The following is a 19,942-nucleotide window of genomic DNA, read 5'->3' on the forward strand; positions in this document are numbered from 1 at the left end:
CCCCCCCCCCCCCTTGAAAAAAAAAAAAAAAAAAAGAATGCAGTCATATGAACTTTACCAGACAATGGAGTACCTACAGGCTCTCCCCTAGACAAGTCCTTTATAACCAGCCACTGCTATGTGCTGCAGACAGTGGCCAATCGGCAGGCTCCTTTCTGCAGCAGGGACACAATAGGTGCATTGGCCACACTGTCCTCCTAAACCCTGACAGCAGTTCAGGTTCATTTATTGTACACTGGAAGGCACATATGTCTTTAATATTCACTGTGAAATTATCAGTGTGGCAGCCTTTATTTCACCGTAATTCCATCAACCTAATTACCGCGCACAAGCTGCAATAGCACTGTTTGCACAGAGTGGCGCAAAGGCACGCATGCCGTAAAAATATGCATGAACATGCTTGCTTATTTCAGTAATAAGATCCACCAATTATTTTCTTCCCAGAGCAAAATGCTTCTTCCAGAATACTTTGGTGGATATAGCCATCATTTTTCCCTTTCAAAAAGAAGTGTGCGTGTGTACGTGTATATGCATGTGTATAATTTAAACGTAATTCCAGCCATTTATTGGGATGAGCTATGGGGGTGAAACTTAGTCAGAAAATAAAGGTTATTAAGGACCTAAGGCACTTTTCCATATCACCAGGCATAAGAGTGAAATAATAAGTTTATCTGCACGCGTCACCATAGCCATGTTCAGATGCCGATTCATTTGCCGTTCACCTATCATGTGAATGTGCCTATCTGTCATTTATATATTTCAATATTAGATAATGATGGCATGACTTGCAACACTGATTCAAAATGCCTGAAAAATTAAAATTTCATTTTTATCAGATTAATGGATTTGGGCAGTCTGTGGTGTATGGTGCCTGCAAATTTTTTCTATTTTATGCATGTTGCATTTCCATATTCATGACCAGACTAACTGTTATGACCACTGATTCTGCAGCAGGAGATGGAAAGGAATGATCCAGCATACAGATGTGCTAATCTAGGGGGAGAATGGCAGAAGATGATGACCAGCAAATGTTTAGTGTTTTCCTTTGGTTGTAACTTATTGTATAATTAAGGGCGTGGGTAAACAACCTACCAGAACATAAGAAGTATAATTAACTTGGAAAGTAAGATCATTTTATTGCTCATGGTCAATTCATTGACACTGTAAAGACTAAGTATATTGAAATGGGAGATTTCTTATTCAACACTTGGCAGGTAAAACTGCATTTGTTTTACAACTACTTAGCATATTAGAAAATGGGATGCCCTTAGAAGCCCTCTATTTTCTCATTATTTCATAATTTACTGTCTTATTTCAAACCATAATGTTAAATATTAACCATTAATTACTTTCAAAGGTGAAGTTTCAGTAATGTTTACCTGTATTTATTGATTTATTTTGATTTTTAGTTCATGATTCTCTAATCTGGAATGGATTTCATCATTGTAAGTACATTAGGAAAATAGTAATTCACATCTTTATCCAGTTTCCAACTGATGGGCAAATGGGCTGTTTCCAAGTTTTAGCTATTACAAACTGTGCTCATAGGTGCACATATATCTCTGTGATATGATTCTTTCAATTCTTTTGGAAAGACACCCAGCAGAGGGATGGCTGGGTCAAATGGAACTGCTAGTCCCAGCTCTTTGAGGTATCTCCATATTGATTTCCATAGTGGTTGCACCAGTCTGCACTCCCACCAACAATGGAGAAGGGTTCCTTTCTCCCTGCAATCCTGCCAACATTTGTTATTGTTTGATTTCTTGATAGCAGCCATTCTTTGTGGGGTGAGGTGGAATCTCAGTGTTGTTTTCATCTGCATCTCTCAAATGACCAGTGATGTGGAACATTTTTTCATATATTTACTTGTACTTGCTGCTTTTACTTCTTCGTCTGATAAATGTCTGTTCATTTCAGATGCCCATTTTTGAATCAGGTCTTTATACTTGGGGGGCTGATTGTTTTGAGTTCTTTATATATTCTAGATAATAGACCTTTGTCTGAGGAGCAGCTGGTAAAAATTTTTCCCACATTGTAGTATAAAATAGAATATTACTCAGCCATAAAGAATGAGAAATTAGATTCATTCATAAGAAAATGGATACATATTGAGGATATACTCCTCAGTGAAATAAATAAGTCACATGTGTAAATACTGAATAGTTTCTCTGATGTGAATAAACTGTAATAGTACACAAGATCCTAATAATATAATTGACAATGTGAAATAGGAAGAAAGGGGCTAAAGGTGTAGGGAAAGTGGGAAAGGTAGCGGAAAGATAATAAGGGAAAAATATGAGAAAATGAAAAAATGGAAATGAAGTGTTTGTAAATGGGTAGGGGAGGAGGGGGTGAAGGGAGGGCAGGGACAAGGGAAAAAAATGAGAACCAAGACCTGTCATGTAAAGGTACAAGACCCCAACAATGAATGTAACTGTACTGTATCCCTAAAATGTACCAATAAACTCAATGAGGAAAAAAAAAGAAATAGTAATTCACTTATATTCCTATGGAAACTTGTGTACAACACATAATACCCTCATACTAGTGAGAAAGAAACCCAATAGATTTTCATACATATAACAATCCTCAATTTTTAACATCTGAAAATTTTCCATCAGAAAACATACTCAAGTTGATTTTGAACTCTGTTTATTTTAAAAGAAGAGCTAGTTCTTCAGTCTACACTTTCCAAAAAACAAGTTTTAGTGGAGGAAGGAGCTGAATTCCTAACTAAGACTAAGAAATTGAGATCGCAAGGCTAAATCATAAATAACCAAATAATATTCAACTACACTTTTATTCACGAGCTGTTACATGTATTGAAATCAAAATACCTGAAGTGAAAATATAACAATATATCTGATATATACATAGTATAAAATGCTTCTTCTCTAGATGAATGCCAAAATAGTCAAAGAAAAAGTAAATCTTAAGCAACTATTTACATCAGTTATTGATGGTTTTCCTATCAGAAAGTAGTTTTTCTAAATCATTGATAAAATCAGGAAAATTTACTAGTAATTAAATTAAATATTTAACTTCATTTCTCTCTCTCCCTCTCCCTCTCTCTCCATCTCTCAAAATTTTGGCTGTCCTTTTACTGGGCAGAGGTAATAAGTAACTCTTCTGCAAAATCATTTCAATTGTTTGGTCTGACATTGCAAAAAAAAGCTTGAGGAAATTGTAATTCATTGCTATTGGTGTATTTTGGTAAGTAAAAATAAAAACATATGACTCTCATATTATCACATAGACTTAGATTACACTAACATAGAATGTGCTTGAAAGTCTTACTGGTATACAAGGTATTATATTAAATGTATTTTTATTTTATTTTTATTCTTCTTTATTAAAAAAAACTTTGGTACCATGAATCAAACTCAGGGCCTTGAACTTGCCAGGCAGGTGCTGTGCCACTGAGCTACATTCCTGGTGAATGTATTTTTATAAACAAGATTATTGCAAGATCCATACATAGCCTGCTTAAACAAGTATTTATAAACACCTGAGGATTATAAATAAGAGATTCCTTTCTTAATATTTCAATTCATTAAAACAGACAAGTAAGGCTCTCTATTTAGAAATACATTGTGGTTGCTTGAGTTCTTAGAGATACTTGAAAACAATCTTGTGCTGGTTATAGTACTCTCTTATTGGACTTTACTCATCCTCTCTCAACCCAAATTACAAATTATTATTGTTAGATTTTAATCTAATACTCAAATCTAAAATAATGCAGTGATTATTTCAAATAATGCAACCATGTAGAGATCTTTGTAATGAAATCTTATTTGGATTCCTTTTACTAGATAAGTTACATCTAACCTATGCATTTAAATCACTAATTTTGATATGACATCCAAAAAAATTAATAGCAAGTTTCTGTAATTCCACAAGTCATGCTGCCATCCTTTATTAAAAATAAAGTTCTGACTTGCTGATGTCAGGATATTCTTAATTGGTTGAGTTTTACAATATTAGGAATTGATGGCCTCTTCCCATAAGATCAAAGACATGCATTCATAAGATAACTGTATGGAGAATATGAGTGCCATGTGTTCCCAGGATGGAGGGAAGCAAACTTCTTTAACAAGATCAAAAGCATAAACTTAGATTTATAATCACAATGATCTCACCAAAAAAGTCAAGTCAGCACAAATTGGCTGTAAGCATGTGAAATAGCAGCCTACAATATTAACTTTATACATAATACAATACATTCTACAACAAGAACCAAATTGGAAAGAGATACAAAGCCAATATATTAGAAAGCAACTTGTCAATCTCCTAAAGTGACTCATTCTTGGGGAAAAAAAGCACCTGTTAAGTAAGCATGGAAAATATCCATGGTGCAATTAACAAAAAAAAAAATCAGTTTATGGCTGTTATGTCTCTATCTACACAATGACAAGCATGCAGATGACAAAACAGGATGCAATTCATTATCAGAATGGCTATAAATAATCTGGCATCTCTTGGACCCACAATCTCAAAGCTTAAAATTTCAATGTCTATATTTTAGATTCCAAATGCACAATCCTTGACATCTTTAATATGATCATTTTTATGGAATAAGGGAAGCATATACTTTAAAAGGTGCTACTAGGTGTTCACACAATCAACACTCCATCTTCAAAGGACTCCTCTGAGTGTATAGTTTGGCTTATCCTGTTTATACTGACCTTATACAGTTTATCAATGCATACTCTATGGGAAAAACACTTTGTACCACAGTTTTGAGGATTGGTTTCCTTTCACCCCGGCCCCGCCAATTTTTTAATTAGGATTGCTTATTAAAGGTACACCACATAAATATAGTATAATAAACCATGGCATCTAAATATTCAAGAGAAAACGAAAATTTTAAAACAAATTAGAAATCAAAAAAATACTCCATTAGAAAAAAAATCACAGATTTTAGTGACTGCTAAAATGATTATGTTATTACTATCACTTTTTTCTTTTATTTAAAAGAAATGGCAGAAAACTTAGAAAGAAAAAGAAATCTTTCATCTGAGAAATTGGTACCAAGCATCTAAAATTATCTGTATTTTTGGGGTCATGATATTAATCTAAGTAAACATTGTTAATATCCAGTATGAATTAGAAATTTTTATTCAAGCAATGGAATAACTCCAGAATTATATTAAGCAGTCACTAGTATTTTTAAATGTAATTATCAATGCATACTAATTATACAAATTATTGAGTTTGAGTATGACATTTTCATGGACAAATATAATGTGTTTTGATTATACCGACCCTCTTAGATCTACCCTTTTATCTTTCCTTGGCTCCCTTCCTATTCTTTAATAGTCCCTCTTAACAGTTTTAGGTAACTCTTTTTTAGTTTCCATAAACATATGATATTTGTATTTCTGTGTTTGTCTTCTGTTTCTTAAAGTGATGGCCTCTAGTTCCATCCATTTTCCTGAAAAGGACATGATTTCACTCTTTTTTATGACTGAATAATACATATACATCCTATCTATCTATCTATCTATGTATATACCATACATATATGTCACGATATATGCACAATATGTACCACATATGTATGGATATGTATCTATATATCCATACATATATATGATATTTTCATTAATTATTCATGTTTTCATGGACATCTTACTAAATATCTCAGTGTTTGTATATAAAGCTGCAATAAATATGGTTATGGAGATAAATATTTTTCATGTCGATGTGACAGTTAAGGATTGTCAACCTGGTTGGCTTAGGGATTAGTAAAGCACACTTCTGGTTGTGTCTGAGTTGGTCACAGAGATATGATCTGCGCTATACAGTATCCCTAGCCTCTTCCATGAACCAAGAACCACTGCTCTGCCACCCTCTTCTACCATGGACTGACTCCTCTAAACCCATGAACCAAATAAACTTCTACTTTATCTCTTTGGTGGTCAACACTGATCTAACAGATACAAATTCTCTTTTTAAATGTTGCCCCATATATCTTAAATATTGCACAGGTTCAAGGTCATGACTGTGCATTTATTCATGATTAAAACATAACATTTAAACTGTCAATTTGGTTTTAAAATGTTTCTAAGGATTGTGTTACTTGATAAAAAATCATATTTGACACATACTAGAAACTCTGAAGTAAGTGTTTATTGTTTATTTACCATTGAAAAATGGCTTGAAAAAATATTGATTTGATAATAGGACATGTTAAGGAAATTCTGCTGAAGTTCAATGATAGACCAAATATGAAAATAAAGTGATTTTAAAATTTCATCATGAAGTTAGTGTCAGAACAAATAAAATGTCATTCAAAAATCTCTACAAGTGACCTAGAATAGTAAAAGCAATTCTAGGCAACAAAGATAGGTGTATCACAATCCCCAACTTGAAACTATACTACAAAGCTACTGTGACTAAAAACAGCATAATACTGGCAAAGAAACAGACCTGAGGAATAGTGGCATAGATTAGAAAGTGCAGAAACAACTCCAGACATACTCAGCCACTTCGTCTTCAAAAAAGAAGCCAAACACCCTGACTGGAGAAAAAATATCCTCTTTTACAAGTGGTGCTGGAAAAATTGAATTTCGACTTGCCAAAGATTAAACCTAAATCTATATCTCTCACCATGCACTAAACTAAAATCAAAATGAATAAAAGATCTAAATATTAAAATAGAAACAATAAACCAGCTGGAAGAGAGGTCAGGTAGAACTCTTGAAGACAATGGCATAGAAGATGATTTCATGAACAAAATCTCAGTCGCACGTGAAGTAGCATATAAAGGATTAAGAGTGGAATCTCTTCTCCCCTCGCCATTGAGTTTATTGGTACATTCTAGGTATACAGTACAGGTACATTCATTATTGGGATCTTGTACTTTTACATGACAGGTCTTGGTTCTCATTTTTTCCCCTTGTCCCTGCCCTCCCTTCACCCCTCCTCCCTCCCCCTTTACAAACACTTCATTTCCATTTCTTCATTTTCTCATGTTTTTCTTTTCTCTTATTATCTTTCCCCTACCCTTCCCACTTTCCCTACACCTTTACCCCTTCTCTTTTTAAAAAGCTTTAAAAACAAAAAGCTTTTGCACAGTAAGAGATGCTACCAACAGCATGAAGAGACAACCCACAATGTGGGAAAAAAATTTTACCAGCTGTTCCTCAAAGGTCTACTGTGTAGAATATATAAAGAACTTACAAAAATCATATCTCCTACATTTAAAGACCCAATGCAAAAATAGACATCTGAAATGAACAGACATTTCTCAGACAAACAAATAAAAGCAGCAAATAAAAGCGAAAAATGTTCTGGTTATTCAAGAGATCCAAATGAAAATGATGCTGAGATCCTACTTCACCCCAGCAAGAATGGCTGCTATCAAGAAATCAACCAATAAGAAGTGCTTACAGAGTTGTGGGGAAAAAAGGAATCCTCCTCCACTGTTGGTGGAAGTGTAGACTGGGGCAACCACTGTGGAAATCAGTATGGAGATAACTCAAAAAACTAGAGGTCCCATTTGACCTAGCCATTCCCCTGCTGGGTATCTTCCCAAAAGAATCAAACCACAGTAATATATGTATACTCATGTTTATTGCAGCACAGATTGTAATAGCTAAAACTTGGAAACAGCTCAACTGCCCATCAACTGGAGACTGGATAAAGAACATGTGATTTTTCTATAAAATGGAGTACTACTCAGCCATAAAGAATGAGAAACTAGACACATTTATAGCTAAATAGATGTACATTTAGGTCATTCTCTTAAATGAAATGAATTAGACACGTGTAAATACCAAATAGTTTCTCTTGTGTGAGAAACTGAAAGTGTAAATAAGGATCAAACTATATAATAGATAACGTAAAATAGGAAGAAAAGGTCCAAAGGGAAAAGGGAAGGGAAATTGGGAGGGTTAGGGGAAAGGAATAAATATGAGAATAGTAAAAGTCTTTGTAAATAGGGAGGGATAAAGGCATTGAAGGGAAGGCAGGGAATGGGAAAAAATAAGAGCCAAGATATATCAAGTAAAGCTACAAATTTTCAATGATGAATGTCATCCAACTGTATACATAAAATGTACCCACAAACAATAAAAAATGAAATCCAAACAAGTGTGTATAAGCCTTTACACCCAAAATTTCAACTCCAAAAAGAAAAATAAGTTTAAAGTCATGAATTTCATTATACACCTATAATATATACAAATTTGCAGTGTTTAAAATTTTTGGCCATATCAGCATATAGTGATAATTTTATCTCTCAAATACATTCAGCCTACTATGGAATATTTTAAAGGTTTTTTAGCTTGTTGTGTTAGTATATGTTTGTGATACATAATAACTGCATTCATCTTTAAGAATTGATACATACACATATCTACTCTTAATCATTTTTACTTCACCTTTGTCTTCCTGATTTCCTCCCAAACCCACATCATTTTCCTATCTCCACAAATTCTACCTCCCTGTTTTGCATCATAATTTATTTCACTTTATTTATATTTTGAATTTCTTATATAAGAGAAACCATGCAATGTTTAACCTTCTGCATCTGATTTATTTCACTTAGAACTACAGTCTCAAGGTGCATCTATTTCCCTACAAATGACTCAGTGTTATCCTTCTGTATGACATTTATATATATATAATATATATATAATTATATATATCACATTTTATCAATTTTTACCCATGCATTTGTTGATGGGCCTATAGGTCACTTCCAAGACTTAGCTATTACGTGCTACACGGCCATAAAAATGCCTATGGCTGTGGACGCACCACTGTAATATGAGAGGGAGAGGAAATTAAATTTGCCAATTGTATCATTTTTTGTTTTAATGATCTCTGAATTATTCTCTCTGTGGTAGATAGAATAACTGCCTCCAATGTGGGTCACATCTCAACCCCCAGAAACTGTAACTTTGTTATCTTATATGTGAAGAAAGAATTAAGGATCCTGATAGAATTAAGGATGCTAGTCATCAGAGCCCCCCCCCCAAAAAAAAGATCATCCTAGATTATTGGAAAAGAGCCCAAAGTAATCACACAGGCCTTAAAGATGGAAAAGGGAAACATAAGAGAACACAGGATAACGTGACAACAGAAGAATAATCAGAAAGATTCTACTTTTCTGGCTTTTAACGGGGAGAAAGAAGATTATAAGTAAGAAAGAAAATGGAGTCTTTTCTTTTCTCATTGAGTTTATTGGTACTTTTTAGGTATACAGTAGAGTTACATTCATTATTGGAATCTTGTACCTTTGAAAAAGGAGTCTTTAGATGCTACAAAAGGAAAGTCTACAGAAGAGTCACAACTTTTTCAATACCTTGACTTTAGCATAGTGATGCCCACTTTGGACTCCCAATTGAAGAACTACTTTATAAGACAATAAATACTTGTTATTTTAAGCAACAGTGTTTGCAGTTATTTGTACATTAATAAAGAAGTAAACACTTTTAAGTAGTGAAGATTTTAACTCTATTCTTTAAAAGGTGAAGAAAATGCAGACTTACATATTTTGAAAAATGGGACACTTTGTCATCGATTGTCAGTATTTTGGATGCTGTTTTGTTTGGACACCTCTGTTTGTTTTACTAAGGTAGGGTAGCATATTCTAATGGGCCTGTTGGAGCACTGTGTTAGTTCAAAGATGCATGGCATGTATTTCACAAATTTTTTCTGTGAAAAAATATTTTCATTTTATATAAATTCCAGCTTTGAGCTTCTACTAGAAAATCAATCTTCTCAAAATCATTGCATTTTTCACCAGAGTAAGTGAGATTCTGTGAATCCTCCATAAACTGTGTGGTCATAAGTAGTTGGTAGACTACAGCATCCCTTCATTTCCTTGACACCTTACACAGGGAATGGTAACGTTCTCCAATTCTTCTAGCATGAAGGTGCACATGAGACATACAAAGAAGAATATAATTTTCTCAATCCAAGTCTAATCAACCTCTGTGGCTCTAGGAAGACTTCTTCTAACCCCTGAAACACAACTTATTGGTAATCCATTTAAGAAAGACCTTCCTTGGGATTCATTTGAGAGAGATTTCCCTTTACTATATTCTCTTCTTTCATCAACTGGCACCCAGCAATCATTTTCTTCACGTGGGCCACATGGCATAATAGTTATAAGTAAACATGGCAAATATAATGTTTAGAGATAAAAGTTAATTTATTTTCAAAATATTACACCTATTCACCTCTAGCTTAAACTGGCGGATTTGACCAAAAAAAAAAAAAAAATCTAATTCATATTGGAGGTGTTCCTTTTCCACTTAATGGGTTTCCAGGGGGGAACAAAGAAGAGAATAAAACAAAATTTTATAAGTGTAAAGATATCAGATGATTGGTGACTGAGCAACCTGACCTCAGGAAATGAGAATCTAAGTCAGCAACAGATAAAGCCAAAAGACATCCCAAAGCAATTTCAAGAATTGGAAGCACCAAGTACTTTGGGAAGTAGGAACAGAGAGTGGCAGAATTAAGGAAATGGCTAGGCTATGTTCACAAAAAAGTTACTCCATTATCTAAACAAGTTAAAACAACGTCAACATAATAGAGTATGGAATTTCTATACTCTAAAGAGGAGCTTTAAGCCAATATATATATATTCTTCACAGTGAGATTCTTCCTATGCAATTTTCTTTCTCAGGTTGTCTCTAAAAATGCTAGCTTCTCCATCCTTACCCTTCAGGAAGAGCATTAGAAGGGTCTATAGAGCAATATGACTTAACAAGAAAAAAAATCAACATAACGTATAAAAGTGATGAGCAGTTACACAACCCACTTTCATAGCCTAGATTTGTCCCTGGTGAATGGCCACTCAGCAAGAGACTACATTTCTTACATATACACATATACACAAAGTGATAGTAATGAGATTTAAGTGAAATCAATATGCATCTTTTCTAGATCTGGTAAACACATGAAACCTTTCCAAGTGGATATCCTGTAGGGCTGTCTGATATGTAGATATTCTCCAGGGTGATTCTAACCATCATGTAATAAAGAGGCCAAAACTTTTGTTTGTCTGGCCCATTAAGTGATTGGAAGAGGTGCTTTTCAATGCATTTTTTGTTCAGTGATATTATTTAAGCAAGAAAATTTTTATAGGTGTGAGCCAATGCACACTTTGGATGTATTTACTACAGTAAATAGCTAACAAATATATACAGCGATGCAATTCATAAATGAAGATAGACTTGGAACAAAAAAATACAACAGGTATAATACTTCTTTTATTCACTTTTCATGATTTGTATCGGGATGTCTCCTGTGTAGTCAAAGGTGGGATTTTTGAAAAATGACTGGATCATAAGAAAACTATAGTTGACCTCCTGTAGGAGATAGACCCTACTAGGAAGAGGAAGGTCACTATATACATGACCCCAAAGGTTATAACTCCCTTCTCGGCTCCTCCCTTTCCTCTTTTTGCTTTCTGGCCACCATGATGTGAGCAACTTTCCCCTCTACCATGCTTCTCTGCTATGCCACCTCTGCCCTATAGCCAGCCCACCATGGACTGAAACCTTTATAAACTGTGAGCCAAAATAAGTCTTTGCTCCTTCAAGATGTGGGTGTCAGGCACATGTCCCACTGACAAGGAAAGTGACCAAGGCACTTATCTAAGTGTTTTCTGTGAAATAGAAGGTATTAAACACATAAATGATTTCTTAACAGTACTTATAGGATGATTCAATCTTGAGCTCTGTCTAAATTACACTGAACACCATTTAAATATTAAAAAGAAATGAAGCAGTTATCTATGTAGAAAAATGTTAACATAATAACCTCAGATAGAAATTAATAGCAGACCACAGAATGATAAGCATAATTCTAAGTATGTGTGCGTGCTATATTTATAAAGACAAATTTTTAAAAATCTGGGAGTCCATCCATGTGTTCAGAGTGGCTACTTCTTATTAAGTGGGTGAAAAGGGGGAATAGGGAAAATTTTTCTTAGTTGTGTTTTTAATAACATACACAACTAAGTAAAATGTAAAAAAAAAGAATAACAATAAGCATACCATTTAGCTATATTATACCAAATGTAGAGGTATTTAGAAACATTTGGCTAAGCCACTACTTGTTTTTTCCACATTCTTCCAGATAGTTAAGACCAAATAGACAATTCCTTAGATAATATTTAATGACTGCTAACATTTGTAGCATTTGCTTCAAGATGGAATTACAGAAACTCAAGTACTTTCTCATATCATATTCATTTCCAAATGGTAGTATAATACAGTAAGAAAAGCACAAGATGGGAACAATCCTGCTTTGAGCTATTGTGATGAAAAAATAAACCAATATGTTAAAATATTTTTTTGTGTCCAACCCAAAATATGTACTTTATATATATTGTTTTTCTTTTTTTTTTTTCTGGTACTGGGGATCGAACTCTGGTCCTTGCACTTACAAAGCAGGCACCGGAACCACTGAGCTAAATCCCCAGCCCCTATTATATTGTTTTTCTTAGTCTCCTTGATAATCAATATCCTAATCTAAATAGCATTTAGGGCAAAATTATATTTTCCTACGTGATTCATAACTTTAGAGGTCAATACGCCATGGTAGTAGAAGGCATAATAAAAAATATGAGAATTTTTAAATCCTTTAGAATCAAAAGGAAAAAAGGTAAATTAGTCCATATTATAAATTCCTGTAACATAGATATGTCAAAAAAGAGATGCAAGTCTGGCACTGCATATAGAGCCTCCCAATAATGTTATGGAAAGCTACATGATTCTCATCAGAATCAACAAAGTAGAATTTGGCCAAAGGTTATCTTAGATCACCTGAATTTTGAGAGTGACCTTATGGTAACTAGTCAAAGACTTTAACTACTTATCTTGGTAAGAGGTTCCTGATATAATGCTCACCCAAATGGCTTAATCAAAAGCCACTGTTATGTAATTAAATTATCTTTTTTCATGTGACAGAATATGCCATATAGTACACAAACCCACAGCATTATATAGAAAGTAGTTATATATAACAGTTACACATCTGTAGTTCTATTTTGCCTGTTGGCACTTAGATTCCTATCCTTGGCAGGTAGAAAAGGATTCATAGTCAAGGGCAACATCTCCTTCCCAGCAGTAGCTAACTATTCGGATGTCATAGGTTCAATACGAAATGTCTCTACAAAGCTCAGTTTGGAAAGCATGGTCCTCAGTGCAAAGGTGAAGGCCTTTAAGATGTAACCTGATCTTGATGGTTCTGACTTTATGAATTGATTAATCCAACAATGGAGTCATAGTTTAATAAACTATTGAAACTTCAGGAAGTTAGAGAAAGGAAGTCACTGAGGGCATGCCTTTGCAGTGTGTATTTTTGCACCTCTATCTTTTCTTTCTCCTTCTCTGCTTCCCAGCCATCATCAGTGAACAACTTTGATCCACCATGTGCTTCCACAATGATGGCTACTGAGGACCAAGAACAATGGAGTCAAGTGACCAAGAATAAAACCTTTAAAATTGTCACCCAAAATAAATCTTTCTTCCTTTAAACATGAACGGAAAGCTAACATGTCAGGCTATTTTGTCTCATGAGGAATAGACCCATGAAATAACTTCTTTGTTGGGGAAGGAAAGCCTGCACCTTTCTTGTTTACTGAGATTTGCCAAGACCTGGAGGCATTCAAGCTCATTAAGCTTGTCTCTGTCTAAAAACCCCTTCCCCAAGGAAATGAAATGGATTTTTCATCAGTCAACTTAACTTTTATTTCAACTACTCTCTCCAGAAGATATTGCTGCATTAAGACTTCCAAAGAGCAAAAATCACTGAAAACTTAATCTTGGAGCCTCTCTGAGATTCTTTCATGAATCACAATAGATTGTTCTTCCTTAAGAGCCACTGGGAAAATCTGAGACTCAAAAGATGGTTCTCAGTGACCTCCAAACAAGGTCACTTCAATAAATACCTGCTCAAGTATGTAGAATCCAGTGAAAATCGCTATACTTTAAGTTGTATTTATATGCTGTCATCAGAAATGAGACTTTTGGCACCAATGACGTTTCTCTGTTTACTTTGATCCTAGAAAACATGAACCAAAATTTGCTAATCTTGTAATCTGTATTTGCTCTGGTTTAACAACATGATCTTTTTGTCTTTACATGTCTACTCTTATTCAGTACAGTGGACTGTTGAGTTGCCACCAGCCTGACACACGAACAATATGGGTTATGACCAGAATTTCAGTTTCAACATATGACCAAGGGTTTGAGCTATGACCAGAATGCCAGCCACTTGTGATTTCAGATGGTCTTAACCGCTAAATAGTTTGGGAAAGAACATTACAGTATCCTTTCCTGTGTGGGATTACTGAAAAATCCTGGTCCAATCTCTCTCTAAGGAAAGATCTACCTAGAAGAAAGTGGCCTAAAATTATATGAGAGAGACTTTGAAGGCAATTGACCAACTTGAGTTAACAACCAGCTCTCAGGAATAAACTGACTTTGTAAGCCAAAGTGTCCACTGCTACTTCAACCTCTAATTTCTCAAACAGGTAGGTACATTTTAGTTTTCTATTGCTGCTGTAAGTTATCACAAGCTGAGTGTCTTTAAACAGCCCAAATTATCACCTTATAGTTCTGTAATTGGAAGATTAAAATGAGTCTTCATGAGCTAAAATTAAGGTGTTGAAAGCACTGGGTTCCTTCCGGAAGTCAAAAGAGAGAATCAATTTCCTCATTCATTCCAGCTTCTAGAGGTCACACAGATTTTCTGGCTGGTGACCCCTTCTTCCTTCCTGAAACACAGCAATATTGCATCTTCCTGACTACTTTCTCCAGTTAAAACTCCCTCAGATTCTGAGACCTTCTCCCTTTATGATTACAGTGAGCCCATCCAGGTAACCTTAGCATCTATTAATTGGCTGCTTAATTATATCCACATTTGCATTTCTTGCTGTGCCATGTAATATAACATTCCTTGGTGCTGGGGATTAGGGACATGGACATTTTGGGGACCCATTTTTCTACCTACAATCAGAAACAAGACTAATAATAGAGGGTTAATATTCAATAAACATAAAATCTAATTTGTGGAAAATCTGGGATCAAAAATGATAAATATAATCCCATTAAAAATGAGAGAGTTGACATAACTAAACAAAATACATCAGCCTTCGTGCGTAGAAATACAGGGTGTACTCAAGACAGGCAGTAGAAGAAACTGGAAGAAAACTGCCACCAACAAAACAGCCAAGACAGTAAGTCTCAGCTATTTTTCCAGTCATTCCTCTCCACCAGATTCAGATGTTTCACTTTTCATTCTGTTTCTTTTTTCTTCTCTCTCTCCCTCCCCCACCCCTCTTTTCTCTCTGCCCTCAGCTCCAGGCCTTACTATGTGACCCACAATGCTAGAATGGAGGAATGTGGATGCAAATGCTAAGCAATGTACTTGGGGGAAGCCTTTACTCACAGTACTGGAGGCTGAATAACTTCTGCCCTGAATTAGTTACTAAGAGCTTAATTGAGCTGAGAGAGAGAGAGAGAGAGAGAGATTCAAGCACTGTAGACAGACTGTTAAGTCTAATATTTATTTCTCACTTTTCCTTAGTAAATGTGAGAGTTTCTTTTTGATATTATAAAAATATATCATGAACTTTGTGGCTAAAAGTAGCATACATTTATTATCTTATAGTCCTGGTAGTCAGAAATTGAAATAAGTTAAAAGGTGTTAAAATTAAAGTGTTGGTAGGGCTGCTTCGTTCAGGAGACTTTAAAGGAGTCTTTAAAGTCCTTTTTCCAAACTCTAGAGGGCTACCTCCATTCTTTGGGTCCTTAACTCCTTCTCCATCTTCAAGCACCACCTCATTCTTTGCTTCTGTCACTACAGCTTCTTGCTGAACATTACCTTTTAGGTACCCACGTGAAAATAGTGAGACCACTGGATAATCTAAGGTAATTTTTTATCCCAAAATTTTTGACAGCAGCACATCAAGAAAGACTCTTTTGCCATATAAAGTACTACGTTCAGGATCTGGTGATTAAGACATGGGTATTTTTGGAGGGCCTCATTCTGTGTACCAAATAAAGTCTGATTTTTAGCTTGTATTTCAAGATGGAATAGAGGTTATATGTTAGTCTTTTATTTAACAAGGTGTGACTCTATGACTAAGCTGTGGTTAACAAATGTGAATATAAGTGTCATATGAAAATTTCAGAAAGTATGTCAAAAGGAAAGTGGCATGCCCTCCTGTTTTCTTCTATCCTGCTGGCTGGAATGCAGGTGAAGTGAACTGCATTAATCATCTTGAATCATCTTGAATCCTTTTACAGAGGAAAGCCATATAAAATAGAACAAAACAAAAGGAATTTTGTCTCTTTTGGTATACAAATACAAGCCTGAATTGATTTCTTCACTTCTTGAATGTGAGAGTTACATTTCTGTCTTTTATAAACCACAGTTATTTAGATTATTCTATTATTCATAGCAAGATTTATTGCTAATACATATGTATTTTATTATATATTTAGTTAAATCTACTTATTTTGAATATGGATATTTCATTAAATCTGTGTATATAATTTATATAATTAATAGAGGTATTTTATTAAAAAGACATCTAAGCAATAAATAACTCAAAGGATCACCTTTCTAAGCAAGGGATCCAAAGGAAGTCTCCAGGTAAAATAGAATTTACGAAGATTAAATATAAATTATATCATTGGTTCATATCCTTGTTTCTACTAGAGTGAAATCCAACATATTTATAATTTCAAATGATCACTCTAAAACCATCACCAAAAATATTTACCAACAATTAAATATAAATCGAATATTTTAGAAGCCTTTGCATGATCTTGTCTCCTTGCTTAGAATCAGCTTAATATACCTTTGAAATTTGCATATTTAGACAAAGTGATTTAAAATCTTAAGAGAAAAAGCCTAAGTGCTTCTTTTTATTTTTTATACATTTATCTTTGATTTTTCTAAAAGGATATTAAAGATATCCAGCCTCTAGCCTTTTAAACAACTGATGAGCTCATAAACAGCAAACTTCTATATTTAAATTGTCAACTTGCTTCTGAGATGCATTTTTAGAATCTGTCAAGCTATTTCTATATTCAGACCATTTTTTACTATCTAACGCACCCAATATACACATATAAATATACAAACACATTACTTCATGGAAACCATATTGTTCTCAAATTAAATCTTATGCATAACAGAATCCTTCCTGCTATTTTTTTTTAGCCCAATTCTATTCATTTTATCTTCACCGCATCACTGGAGAGTGAGAACAGCTGGTTATCATATTCTTAATAATGTTTAATTTTACAGCGGTCTACAACATACATAATACATTTCATACATGTGAATACATATATTTATTGTATTTGTTAAGGATGTATTTGTGCATCCTTATAATTTCTTCAAATATAACACTGACAAAAAATAAATTTTTAAAGGCAAACAATAGGGAAAATTATATTTAGGACAAAAGTATTATACAATACCATAATTAAGCCATACCAGCAATACAGTCACAGTGATGAAAAGCACAAGAAAAAACTTACAGGCTTTAGATCAACTTGTATAAAATCCATCATCTGTCTTTTCCACTGATGTAGATTTATAACAGAGAAGACAGAATTGCTAATGGGCTATGTACTGACTGCCTCTGCCGTAAAAAGTAATGATAGTCTTTTTTCCCTTGCCTTTTTTTGAAATTAGTGTATATTTGCAGCGCATAATAAATACATTTCTTCTGAGGAACTGGTATATGTATGTATGTGTGTGTGTGTGTGTGTGTGTGTGTGTGTGTGTATATATATGAGGAACTGGTATATGTATGTATGTGTGTATATATACATATATATATATATATATACATATGAGGAACTGGTATACGTATGTGTGTGTATACACACACACACACACACACACATATACACACATTGCATCTTCTCCTCCCATCTGTCTCTATTCTTAGATCCCCTTCTCAACTCCACAAATGCTTCTCTATAAGCTGATTTCTTGAAACTCAGAGCACGTTTTCCATTTTTAACCCGACATCATAAAAAATTTCAGGTTTCATATGAAGCTGAAAGAATTTTACAATAATTTTCTAATAGCAGGATATTGTTCTGGGTCATGTAAATTAAATGTGTTTATAAGGTGACAACAGATTATATTATATTGTTGAATCTTTTCCAAGATAGAATGTAAGTATTGCTGTTGTATTTGTACAATAGAAATAGGAGAGAATGTGACAGGTACAAGATACCAACCATTCATAATACTATTTGCAAATATAGTACCAACCCTACACACACATAAAAATTTTTTAAATGCATTTTATTTTACTTTGCAGAGGTCTCATGAATATTTTATAATAGTGAGTATATTATACTTCACAATTTCCATAAAATTGCATAACTTTTGCTATCATTTTGAATAATTTATCTCTAAACATATTGAATTTATATTCAAAATTTGCCTTGCCATTACTAACTACCCTCTTATAATGTGGTTTTCATTTCTTTCTGTTATAAAAATGCTGCAACTTCTTAAAGTATATCTCAATTTTTAATTCCCTTATCTCTTTTTACTTAGATTTTAAGAAATGGAATTACTGTGTCAAGGAAAAGCTGTGTTTTTCTGGGTTTTTTGTTTGTTTGTTTGCTTGTTTTGTTTTTATTTTTGAGACAGGGTCTCACTATGGAGTTGAGACTGACCTGGAACTCACTGTGTAGCCCAGGCTGGTCTCGACTCACAGCGATCCTCCTGCTTCAGCCTCCTGAGTGCTAGGATTACAGGCATGCGCCACCATGCCCAGCCTGAAAATGCTTATTTTTATTTACCCAATTCTATTTAGGTATTAATAAACACTGACTTTTACATATAAGTGAACATATCATTTTGACAAAGATTGAAAGAACAATGACATCTTCCTTCTGTTTTGAACTACCTTTCTCTTCAAAAATTTTTTTCTATTTTATACTAATTTGGTAATACAAATAATACAATTATTTAGTTGTATTTAACAAGCAAGGTGAAACGTGTGTCTCTAGCTACAGATGAGCGACCATTATCTACATTAGAAATCAATCTTTATGTCACAAGCGACAAATTAGCCTCCCTATACTGAACTTGAATGCAACAAGTTTTCATCTAACAAGCTATTAAATTTTTAACATTAACAAGACAGAAAATAGAAGAGTAACTTATGGCAGCTTTTAAGCTTATGATGTAGTATGAGAGCTGTATAAGAGTGAAAGGACTAAATTAAGAAAGATAGGAAAAAATACTTAATAAAAAGTAAAAGTGAAAAAGTACATGGCAGACTCAATGCTAGAGAAAGAAATAAATTTACAACCAAAGGCAGAAAAATGTTGAAACTTAATTGAAGTTACACATTCTAGGACTATCACATCATTATCATCTTTGCTTTTCAGTCTACAGTAGTCTGTGCCTGTGATTAAAATCTGCGTTACTTGCACAATAGAGAAAGATGTCTTTATACTTTTAATGAAGAACATTCTGTGTCCTAGACACACTCATGCCTTTATAACATCATGAAGCAATCTCTGAAAATCTTTTAAAGTACTATCATTAGAAAAAAAATAGAACGTTTATTTCATACCTGGATCACTAGAAAGATCTCTTACCTCTCAGTGCTACGAATTCAGACTTGATATAGATTACACCATGAAATATATTAATGCCTAGATACTTCCTACATACATCTACCCGAGGAAATGGCATCACAAGAATTCAGCCATCACCACTTAAAATCAAAGATTATTTTTACATTTCATGACCACATCACACCGGAGGGCTGTAAGTCCCTCTCAGTATGTGCTATGTTTCTCTATACTGAATGATAATTCTCACTGATTAATCTCATTATGCTTTTCTAAGTGTATTAGTATGCTTAAGATGTTAAATTCAAAGTTCCCTGCTCCTTTGCTCAAACATTATATTTTTACTG

At 34.0% G+C, this 19,942-nt stretch overlaps 1 long non-coding RNA gene across 2 annotated transcripts in view; it reads right to left on the bottom strand.

The window, feature by feature from the left end:
• Positions 1-19,942, bottom strand: part of LOC117287491 — a 72,419-nt gene that overhangs the window by 1,175 nt on the left and 51,302 nt on the right. The gene's annotated exons all lie outside the window — the stretch shown is intronic.

Source organism: Fukomys damarensis, unplaced genomic scaffold (assembly GCF_012274545.1).
Source record: "Fukomys damarensis isolate Sample0158 unplaced genomic scaffold, DMR_v1.0_HiC HiC_scaffold_24, whole genome shotgun sequence".
NCBI classification, from domain to species: domain Eukaryota; kingdom Metazoa; phylum Chordata; class Mammalia; order Rodentia; family Bathyergidae; genus Fukomys; species Fukomys damarensis.